The sequence below is a fragment of the Bidens hawaiensis genome, unplaced genomic scaffold (assembly GCF_021521415.1).
Source record: "Bidens hawaiensis isolate Kalapana, Puna unplaced genomic scaffold, B.hawaiensis_p1.1 tig00030503_1, whole genome shotgun sequence".
Taxonomy (NCBI): Eukaryota; Viridiplantae; Streptophyta; class Magnoliopsida; order Asterales; family Asteraceae; genus Bidens; species Bidens hawaiensis.
In genome coordinates, this window is record NW_027495082.1 from 232,790 (window position 1) to 243,178 (window position 10,389).

A 10,389-nucleotide genomic window follows, 5' to 3' on the forward strand; every position below is an offset into this window, starting at 1 on the left:
TGTCATCCTTAGGAACCGGTGTCGTGAGATTCTTCAATCCATTAGCTTGTTAGACCTTCAATATGATTCCTACCTAGGTAGACGTTTTCTCCATTTGCAGTTAAGGTTCCAAGTTTTGTTAAGTGTTTCGTCAAGTTTAGTTAAGTTAAGTTAAGTCTAGTTAATTAATTTAGTTAAAGTAAGTTAGATAAGTAGTTAATTAATAAAAATCATTTAAATATTCTTAGGTGAGTCTTGGTTAGGGTTAAGTGTTAAAACCGTTTTCACGTGTCCTTGTGTTCGATACTCGGACTTCATTAGTGCTATACTATTAGTGATCGGTACACTTGCCATTTTGTGTGGTTTCTTTAGGAGTCTTGTTTAATAAATTTAAAGCTTAGTTGTGAGAGCATCATTATACACACATCAAGTTTTTGGCGCCGTTGCCGGGGACACGGTTGAGGCGTATTGAGAACGACTCGATTTAGGGACTTGCCTATTGTATTTCGTATTTATATTTCGATTACATTAGTTTAGTTTATTTTAGTTTAGTGTAGTTTAAGTTTAGTTTTATTTTTTTTCTATTTTTATCTGGTGCACGTGATCCGTTTCTTTTGAGTGTTTTTTTTTTATAGGAAAAATGTTCAGATTAAAAGTTGGAGAACCATGGTGCAAAGTTTGTGACGGAAATCACTGGGTGCATGATGCTTATGAGAGGAGAAATATAGAAGTCGAGGCACGAAAAGCTCCATGGGAATCACTTTTGGCAAAGCCTCTTCCATACCGATTTGCATATGATCAAATGGGGAACTTCTTAGGTATAAAGATTTATCAGGGAATATATTAGAGCCCACCCCAGAATTGGAGGAAATAATGGATGATGTATTGTTTGCTATTAGAAATGATTTGGAATATATTCCACCTTTGAATCCACCTTTGTTTGAAACCCTGAGTGAGATTGAAGATACCGGAATGGAGGAGCATAGAGTAGAGGAGAATGTTCCCTCTTGGGAGGACGAGTTCATGGGTGAGTTTGGTGATGAGTTTATGGATTTTACCATTATGGATGATGGAGAGTTTGACCCACTTGGTGATTTGAAGTTGCTTGAAGATCTATTGTATAACGAGCCAAGTGTGGGGGTCAAGAATGAGACTTGTGAAGAGAGCCATGGGTAGAGTTGATTCAGTTCTTCCGACAGTACACCTCGATTGTGAAAAACCAAAACACGAACTGTACTCAATCTCCATTCGGGACGTGTTAAGTTTTAAAAACTTGGCTAAAAGAATTAGAAGGAGGATATCTAGGCTCAGAGGTCATGGTGTGATGAAGAGATTGACTTCCCTGTTTCACTTCATTGAACCATTTTTTGGGGAATTCAAGAGTTGGTGGGCCGAGTTTAATTCATATGGTCGGGCCCATGAGAGTTGTGCAATTGGTTTCTTCCCGACCAATTGTAAAAGGAGAGTGTTGAGGAGCATCGATGGGAAGAGGATAAAGGAGAAGCCTCCTGATTGAGGTTTCGGGAGGGAGTCCGGCTGAAGACTATTCAATAAACTTAGCGCTTCCCGGGAGGCAACTCGGTAATATCTTTCCTTATTATTTTATTTTCATTTTTATTTTTATTTTCGAGTTTTGCCGGGTGTTTCTTCTCTTACTTTCAGGTTATTCCTTGGTTGGTTGATGACTGTTGATGAGCTGGAGTTTTAAACAAGTGTGGGGATGCAATTTTCTTAAGGATTGCCGCTTTCGTTCGTTAGTGATAGTTTGATAAAGAGCACTGGAGTTTTATGCTTGCGTTCGAATAGGAGGGCGAGGAACATGATTCACCGCACACTTGCATGATCACATATACCAGGGGAGTCTGTTCCACTTTAATTTTCTTTATGTTTAGTTTTGTCTTTTCCTTGTCTCACATTGAGGAAAATGTGAAATTTAAGTGTGGGGATGGGAAATTAATGTTATTGGCAAAATAAAAAAAAATTAAAAAAATAAATTGATTGAAAACTTAAAAGAAAAATGTCCCAAAAAACTTTAATGAATATTTTTGCAAATAATGGAAGATGATAGTAAAATCGGAAATTGGTTTTTCAAACTACTAATAATATGAGATAAATAAAAGAAAACGCACTTAACTTGGGATGTGTCGGTAGGCTCAGCCTTGAGAATGAAAGGGCAATTTGATAAAATGGTTAAAACGAAAATCTTTTGTGGGTAAAGCGTTTTGTCCGTGAAAGATAAGTAATGAAAGGTCGGGCCATACTCAAGCCTCAATTATTGGTATGAAAAGTGAAAAGTTTAAAATTTTGAATACGTTATCATATGATGCTTGGGTAGGCTTAACGTTAGAGTATGCCGTGTAGCCTGTGATATAAATCTTAAACTGCTAGTCTAGTGTTTTACACCTCATTGGCGTATGGTTTTATAACCTTAAATCTTGTATTGATGGGATGACACGGGGTCCGGAGACCATGGGTCTGTATGCAATCTATTCATCTGGGTATTCCCAATTCCTAAGTGAGGTTGTGAATATTTAAAATAAAGCTAAAAAGAGCAAACCCGCAGTTTTCTGCCACATAAGTCTTTAAACATGATCACAACAGTACAAATACACTACAGACTTGATCATCCATGCTGTTAGCCATGTGGGGTCCCCTTGCTTGCGTCTTATTACCAGTAAGAAACGGACCACAAGGGACACGCTACATGTAAGCCCTACAGATGAAATTTTGCATGCTCACCTATGGTAATGGTTCGGTGTATTGCTTGATAACGGGGGTATGTCATGTTGTGGGGAACACCGGCTATTAATTAATTGTACCTTAATCATATCTAATGGCTGCTTGGTATACTTTGATGCTTAAGCTTAGGTGGATAAACAATACCCTTGATCGTCTTAACTATTCATAAAAAATAGAGCAACAAAAGTTTTCATCATCATCATCATCATCATCATCATCATCATCATCATCATCATCATCGTACTCAGTATATCCCACCAATAGCAAAGCTATGGTAGGGTCTGAGGAGGGTAAGATGTAGACAGCCTTACCTCTACCCTATAAGGATAGAGAGGCTGCTTTCGGTGAGACTCCCGGCTCGATAGTAGTTTTGCATCAAGCCTTGGACATAAGGCACATAGCACTCAATCATCAGGACACCGGCTGATCGGTGCATGTACCCTTGTCTTTCGGCTATCAACGCCACTACAGAGCAACAAAAGTTTTAAATCTGCTAATTTTGAGGTTTAAGTCAAGTTGGGGTGGCCTGGTCCGGTAAAAGCTGAAAATAAGCGGGTATTAATTGTGTAAACCACTGAGTAATATTATTGTCAAATGTTTTTTGTCCCGGTAAAGATTAAGGCATGGGTTTAAGTGGACAACAATATCGGCAATTGCAGTTTTTGCGTTTCTTTGAACTTTAAAATAATCTATATGTTTTTAAGATCAGTTTTTCGATTATGATTCCATTGCATAAATCTTTTTCAAGGACGAAAAAGGTTCAAGTGTGGGGATATTTGATATGTTGTAAAACACATAGAGTTTTATCCCGATTTTGTGTCGTTTTGTGCGTAAACCGTTAACGAATATAACTTTTTCTTGCATGAAATTAAATGTTTGTGTATATGATAGGTCCCATGTTGAATAGAGCGAGAAAACGAGTAAAATGGAGAAAGAATCAGCTAAAACGGAGCTTGGATGAAGCTGGTACGCGCGTACGAAGATAAACGAGCTGGAAGTCGAAAAACGTCAGAAAATGGCATGGCCGAGCTACGCGACCAGGTCATACCATTCAAGCAGCATGTGGTGGATTCCAACATGTCCCAAGGCTGCCAAGAACAGCCAGAAATCATAAAAACGACTATTTTGTCTTCTTGTGGGCCTTGTGAGCTTGTTTTAACCTATTTTATATTAGGAAAGAGGTGTTTAAACACATATATAAAGGGTTTATACCCTATGAACGATTTTAGAACATATTTTTCAGCCACCATACCTGCTCTAGAGGAGAAACCAAGGAGGACAAGCTTACGGGTCTATCTTTTATCCTTCGGTTGTCGGTTTTGACTATTTTAACGTTTGTGAGTTCGTTTTAGGTTTTTAAGCATTCAAACCTTTTGTAATCAGATTTATATGAGCATGTTTATCATTTATATATATTTTATCTACTGTTCATTGATTAGGATTGGCTAAACTTCTTTGTTCTACCTAGGTTTGATGATTATTCTTCGGTTTTGATGAGTTTATTGGATTGTTTGATAATCATGGCTTGATTTGTTAATGAAAGTTTGGTTTAATATTGAATTAGGTTGTGTTTAGTGGCTGTGTTTTTATTAATTATACTCATATACCTCTTGCTTTGATTGATTGAATTAGTTTGGTTGGTTTTTGCTTGTTTGAACTCTTCACTTTGTGTTTAGAGATTGTTTGCGGGTGTACAACCGTAGGTTTTAAGTGGGTAAGTTAATTGATTAGATTCAACGGGTAGGAACCTTCTTAGAGACCGAGAGGTGATAGGAAGTAAGGTCGTCTCATAGCTTTTACTTGTTAGGATTAGGATCGCGCGAGAGCGGGTTTGGTTCTTTTCGGGTTTGGGTTTTGAGCGATTAGTTGATCTAGTTTAAGTTAAACTAAATTGTTCATCTATCCTTGATTGCGTATTATTCGTTTCCATTAGGGTCGTGTGTCGGTGAGACCGAGAGGAGAGTCGGCATTAGAACACCTTAGCATTCGTTTCCCGGTTCGTTGTTAAAATCAATTAAGTGTAAGTTAGGGTTTGTTAGTGAGACCGAGAGGTGATCTAGCTTTCTTGAGGGAACCTTAGTTGTGTCATCCTTAGGAACCGGTGTCGTGAGATTCTTCAATCCATTAGCTTGTTAGACCTTCAATATGATTCTTACCTAGGTAGACGTTTTCTCCATTTGCAGTTAAGGTTCCAAGTTTTGTTAAGTGTTTCGTCAAGTTTAGTTAAGTTAAGTTAAGTCTAGTTAATTAATTTAGTTAAAGTAAGTTAGGTTAAGTATTTAATTAATAAAAATCATTTAAATATTCTTAGGTGAGTCTTGGTTCGTGTCCTTGTGTTCGATACTCGGACTTCATTAGTGCTATACTATTAGTGATCGGTACACTTGCCATTTTGTGTGGTTTCTTTAGGAGTCTTGTTTAATAAATTTAAAGCTTAGTTGTGAGAGCATCATTATACACACATCAGGGTCCATGATTTTGCTAGCGGTACGTATTTGATTACAATGTTGTTTGTTTTGTAAGGGTATTTCAAAATATTATTAACACAACTGTTACCTGTCTTTTTTTAAAACTGTTAGTTGTTGGTTTTTTGAAAATGGTGTTTGATTTTGTTTGTAGTATGCGTACGCGAATAGTCAGTTTAATAGTGTCGTGGAAAATGGCAAGAAGTTGATGCCGGTTAAGGTTTCCGTGGACGCGACCTAACAATTTTACAAGACATGTTGGAGGAGAACCGGCTTGGTAAGGTCACAATTGAAAAATCACCGGGTAAGGTCATTAAAAAGAAAACAAATCAAGATAAAGATGTGGGGGATGTTGATGGGGGTAAAAAGGTTGCTAAGTTTATGAAAAAGGAGTTAGCCAAAATGGTGATCAGAAAACACACTAAGAAGTTTGTTGAATCGGATCAACAACAAGAGGATGGTGATAAGGTGGCTGATGTTCAAATAAAACAAGATTTTACGTTTGATAAAGTTGTTGTTGTTGAATCAGAGCAACACCAGGAGAGGTTTGATAATGGTGAAGAAATGATAAATATGCCGACACAAACTGATGAAGAGGTAAGATAGAATTAAAGTTTAGATGTTTTTTTGTATATGTAAGTTGCGATTTTAAGTATTAAAGTGTTGGGTGTTTTTGGAAATAGGAGGGAGCAGAGCGACTGGCGGACCTGATGCAACATTTTGATAACGCATACGGAGATATATGTCGGGAGTTTGATGAAGCACATGATGAGTGTTCTGGTAGCCTGTTAATTAAAGAGTTGGACGATCAGTGGAAGAAAACCCTGGCTAGATACACCGGTAAGGGGGAGGATGAGTTTGGGAATAATGAAGGAGATGGGGACGGTGAAGCATCTCCAATAGTGATGCCACAAAGAACTTCGGAAAGCATGGAAAGGGTGATGGCAAAATATGATTCTGGTTCAATAAAGTCTACGCCCCAAAAGAAAAAAGTTAGTTTTAGTGTGCCCGAATTCAATCTTGAATCTGGAGTTAAAAAAGATGATTGTCGTTAGCTCTTTTAGCTAAAGGGAAGCAAGTTGTTGAACCGGACTGGGAGGTAAACACACCTAAAAGAACTCAGAGATTTAAGTTCCTTTCTGAAGTTTACTGCTCACCGCATGCGAAACGCGCGGTTTCGTTGAAAGCTACGCTAACAAAGGAAGTGTCGAAGGTGGCTGAGTTTGTGTTCACGGCTTACGGGAACCATTGGTAAGTTTTAGTGTTTATGTGTTATTAATTAGGAATATGTATAGGGTATTATGTACTTTATATTTAATGTCTAGTTATTTTGATTAATTCAGGGACATTGTATTTAGCACGGCAGGTGGGGTTACCATACGAAAGGTGATAATGGAAACTTTACGGCCTGACAAATGGGTGCATGTGTCGGTAATGTCAGCTTGGGAAAGTGTGTTAAACCACGAAGAAGCTATACGCTCAAAGTTTAACACAATTCATAGACTTTTCTGCTCGGCGGTGATGCTGGTATGAATAGTATGTTTTTATTTAGTAGTGTTGTTTAGTTTGTCATGAATAATGATTAATTTGTGTTGATAAATGACACAGCTACCGGACCAGTATGAAAAAGATCTACCAACCAGAATCGGATATTTTAAGGAAAAAATGAACAAGCATCTGGAAACGCAAAGACTAAGAAGCATTGTAGGCGTGGATGTTGTGTTGATACCAATTATAAACACAAAGCACTTCTATTTAATGGCGTTCAACCTGAAGACACATCAGACTTTTGTTATTAATAATATGGGGACCAAGGGGTCGTTCAAGTATATGTATAAGGGCTGGCCCGAGAAGATGGTATGTGTGTTTTTTGTTGTTGAAGCATTATTATTAAAATTTTATGTTAACTATTATTAACATTTGTGACAAAGAGAAACGTTTGCTGGTTACCTAGCGTTGGTAGATCACCCCGGTGCGTCAAAGGTCAATACATCTACACTGACGAGGGTGGATATACCATGGGCTAGTAAAAGCAACCATGTAGATTGTGGAGTGTTTATGATGAGACACATGGAGACCTGTAAGGGTTGTGTGACAAAGGAATGGTTTACTGATTGTGGGCTCTCAGATGAGGTTGACGCTCGTGGAAAGGTTATAGGGAAACAAAAGGCGGAGCTAAACGATCTTCGAAGGAAGTATGTCGCGAAGATGTTGCTGAGTGAAATCAACTTGACAAAGGCGGAGTTCGTGAATGTTATGATGGAGTATGATAGTTTGTCTGCTAATGCGAAGATGGGACTGGAAAACACAGCGCATGCAAGAATAATTGAACGCTTGAAGCTATCTTGATATTATGGTACAAGTATTTTCATTATGTGGATTTGAAAGTAAGACTTTTGGTTTTGTGTTTTGGATTTGAAAATTTTTAATGGTAGTACAACTTGTTTTGGATTTTAATGTTAGACTGTTGTTTTTATCAGAACTTGTTTTGGGTTGTAATGTTTATGGATTGCAACATGTTAAGAATATGTGATGTTGGTTTAATACATGAGTAGTGTGTAGTATAATTAGTTATGTGTTGATAACTTATCTAGGCAGAATTCCAAACAAGCCATAAAATACTTATTTAGGCATAATACAAAACAAGCCATAACACACTTGTTAATTGCTTAATTGAGGAGGTTTGCCATTACCAATATTGAACTCTTTAGAGGGAACGTACATGAAATGACACAATTTAGGGGGGGGGGGACCCAAAACTTTTAACTAACCAACAGAATATGTGATGATGGTTTATTACATGAGCAGTGTGTAATATAATTAGTTGTGTGTTGATGACGAGTCTATTTCGGTTTATAACATGTTAATTCGAATTTTAACCTATAAGTTGATAAGAAAGTAAGTGTAATATTAAGGGATCAAAGTGTTTGTCACAGCCCCCGACCCTTATACCCCGGGAGGGGAGCCGTGAACATTGATTGGTGGTATCGGTGTTTATAAAATTATTTTGCAGCGGAAAATTTCATCAGAGTTATAAAAACACTAAGATTATTATTATGATAACCGTGAATTTAATTCCTTTTGATACAAACATAAGTTTTATAGGGTTACACCCTAATTTACAAAACACGTTTCTTTATTCTTGTGACAAGCCACTTATTTAAGCTGGAAGCCCGCAAGCATCATTCCTTTGTCTCTAACAAGTCACCTGAAACATGTTTAAAATATTTGATCAGCAAGAAATACTGGTGAATACATTAATTTATAAATGACACATTTTACAGTTACATCATTAAGATATTTTTACATCTGCCTGCTTACAAATTACCGAAAGGTACTTGTCACTCGACCGTATCTATGACTTTGGTCATATTACTTATTGGCTAACACAGGGAGTTTGTGAAAATTGTGTTACCAAGTAGTTGTGTAATTTATCTAAAGTAAACTAAATGCAAAAAGTATATTCAAAGATTTGGTTGTTGGTTTTGATTAACAAAAATAGCTAACACAATAAACGAGTTTTAATCAATATGAGACAATATGCCTTCCCTCGGTTTCAGGTTTCTATGAATGTCAAAGTTAATGTTTAACTGAGATGAACAATAAATAAAGTTCGTGTTTATGTAAACGATTGCGATAATTGAGGATCAAGTACTTGGATTATAAAACGCAAGGTAATCAATCAAAAACCAATTAGTTTATCTAACCCCGAATCCCTCTCGATTAATCTCGATTACTTAAAGCACCAAGAACTGACGGTTTAGAACACAAATTCGATAAACTAACAATCTATCAACCAATACATAAACACCATAATAATGAAATCAATAAGATCAATTATTATCTCAGAAATTGCATAAACATTCAACAAAACATTCATAAATAAACCTTACAGTCCGAGGGAAAACAATAAGGAGTTTAGCCGAGCATGATTCGGTTCATCATTCCTTCGATTATAGTTTGCATATGAATCAAAAACGAGTCTTTAATGATTACCACACTCAAAATATTGTTCTTGCACTCCAAAATCGCCTCTTGGTTGCTCTAGGGTGAAAAGATATGATTAGGATCTCAAAAGGCGTCCCTAAAACGAGTTTATAAGGCTGTTACGAGTTTCAGCGTCAGGCACACCGTAAGCTACGGTGGCCACCGTAGCTTACGGTGGATTCAAAATGCCCTACGGTGGTTTTAAACTGCCATACGGTAGGTTTTTCTTCAGATTCCACTGTAACTTACGGTGGCTACCGTAAGCTACGGTGGCCTTTAACATGGCCTCCTTGTTTTCGTCATAACTTTCTCGTTTCAAGTCCGTTTTCTTCACCGTTTTCGCCCACGTACTCGTAATTACATTCTCTATCTTCTCCTACCTGCAATTATATGAGTAACCATAGTCAACTAGTTCAACAAGATAAACCCATTAAACACATGATTATTATTGTTCTTAAACCACTTAAAGGTTGTCTCATGGACCACCCGTCACATTCCCACACTTACCAGTTGCTTGCCCTCAAGCAACATCTCAACACAAAGTTTTTATTATTTTCAAATTGTAGCCACCGATCTTACCACAAATCCGGTTCGGTTAAGGTCCCAAGTCATAACCTATTCCCTCGTTTCTATCGGTTGCACTAGTCCACTTGATGCTACATTTAAACCATAGATTTCTAACCACACCTAACATGCTTTCGGCTTTTACCTATACATAACACACGTTTACCCATTAACTTTTCCCTGGTGATCATCCATACATTTCGCATTTAATCAATTCTCCTCGCATACGCTTTCACAATCATCAAATCTCCACCTATGTAAATGCTTTTGACATGAATGCAAATCAAAAGGTCTTAAAACAGGTTGTAATGGGGCCAAGTGTAAGGGTATGGAAGGGAATATTGAAAGTAGCTCAAACGATCCGATCTGACTTATTACAAACAAACTAAATAAACAATAAAATAAACAACTATAAACATCACTAACTTCTCTTTTTCTTTTCTTTTTTTTTCTCTTTTTTTTTCTTTTTCTTTTTTTTCTTTTCACTCAATACATAATACTTTGAACATTGTATACATAAACATTGCAATTCTAATACAAACCCTTTTTTTTTCTTTTTTTTGAACTAATATAATACTTGAACATTACATACTAGCATGATAAACATAATGCTTCACATCTCTTACTGATAAATACTAAAACAATTACATAGAAA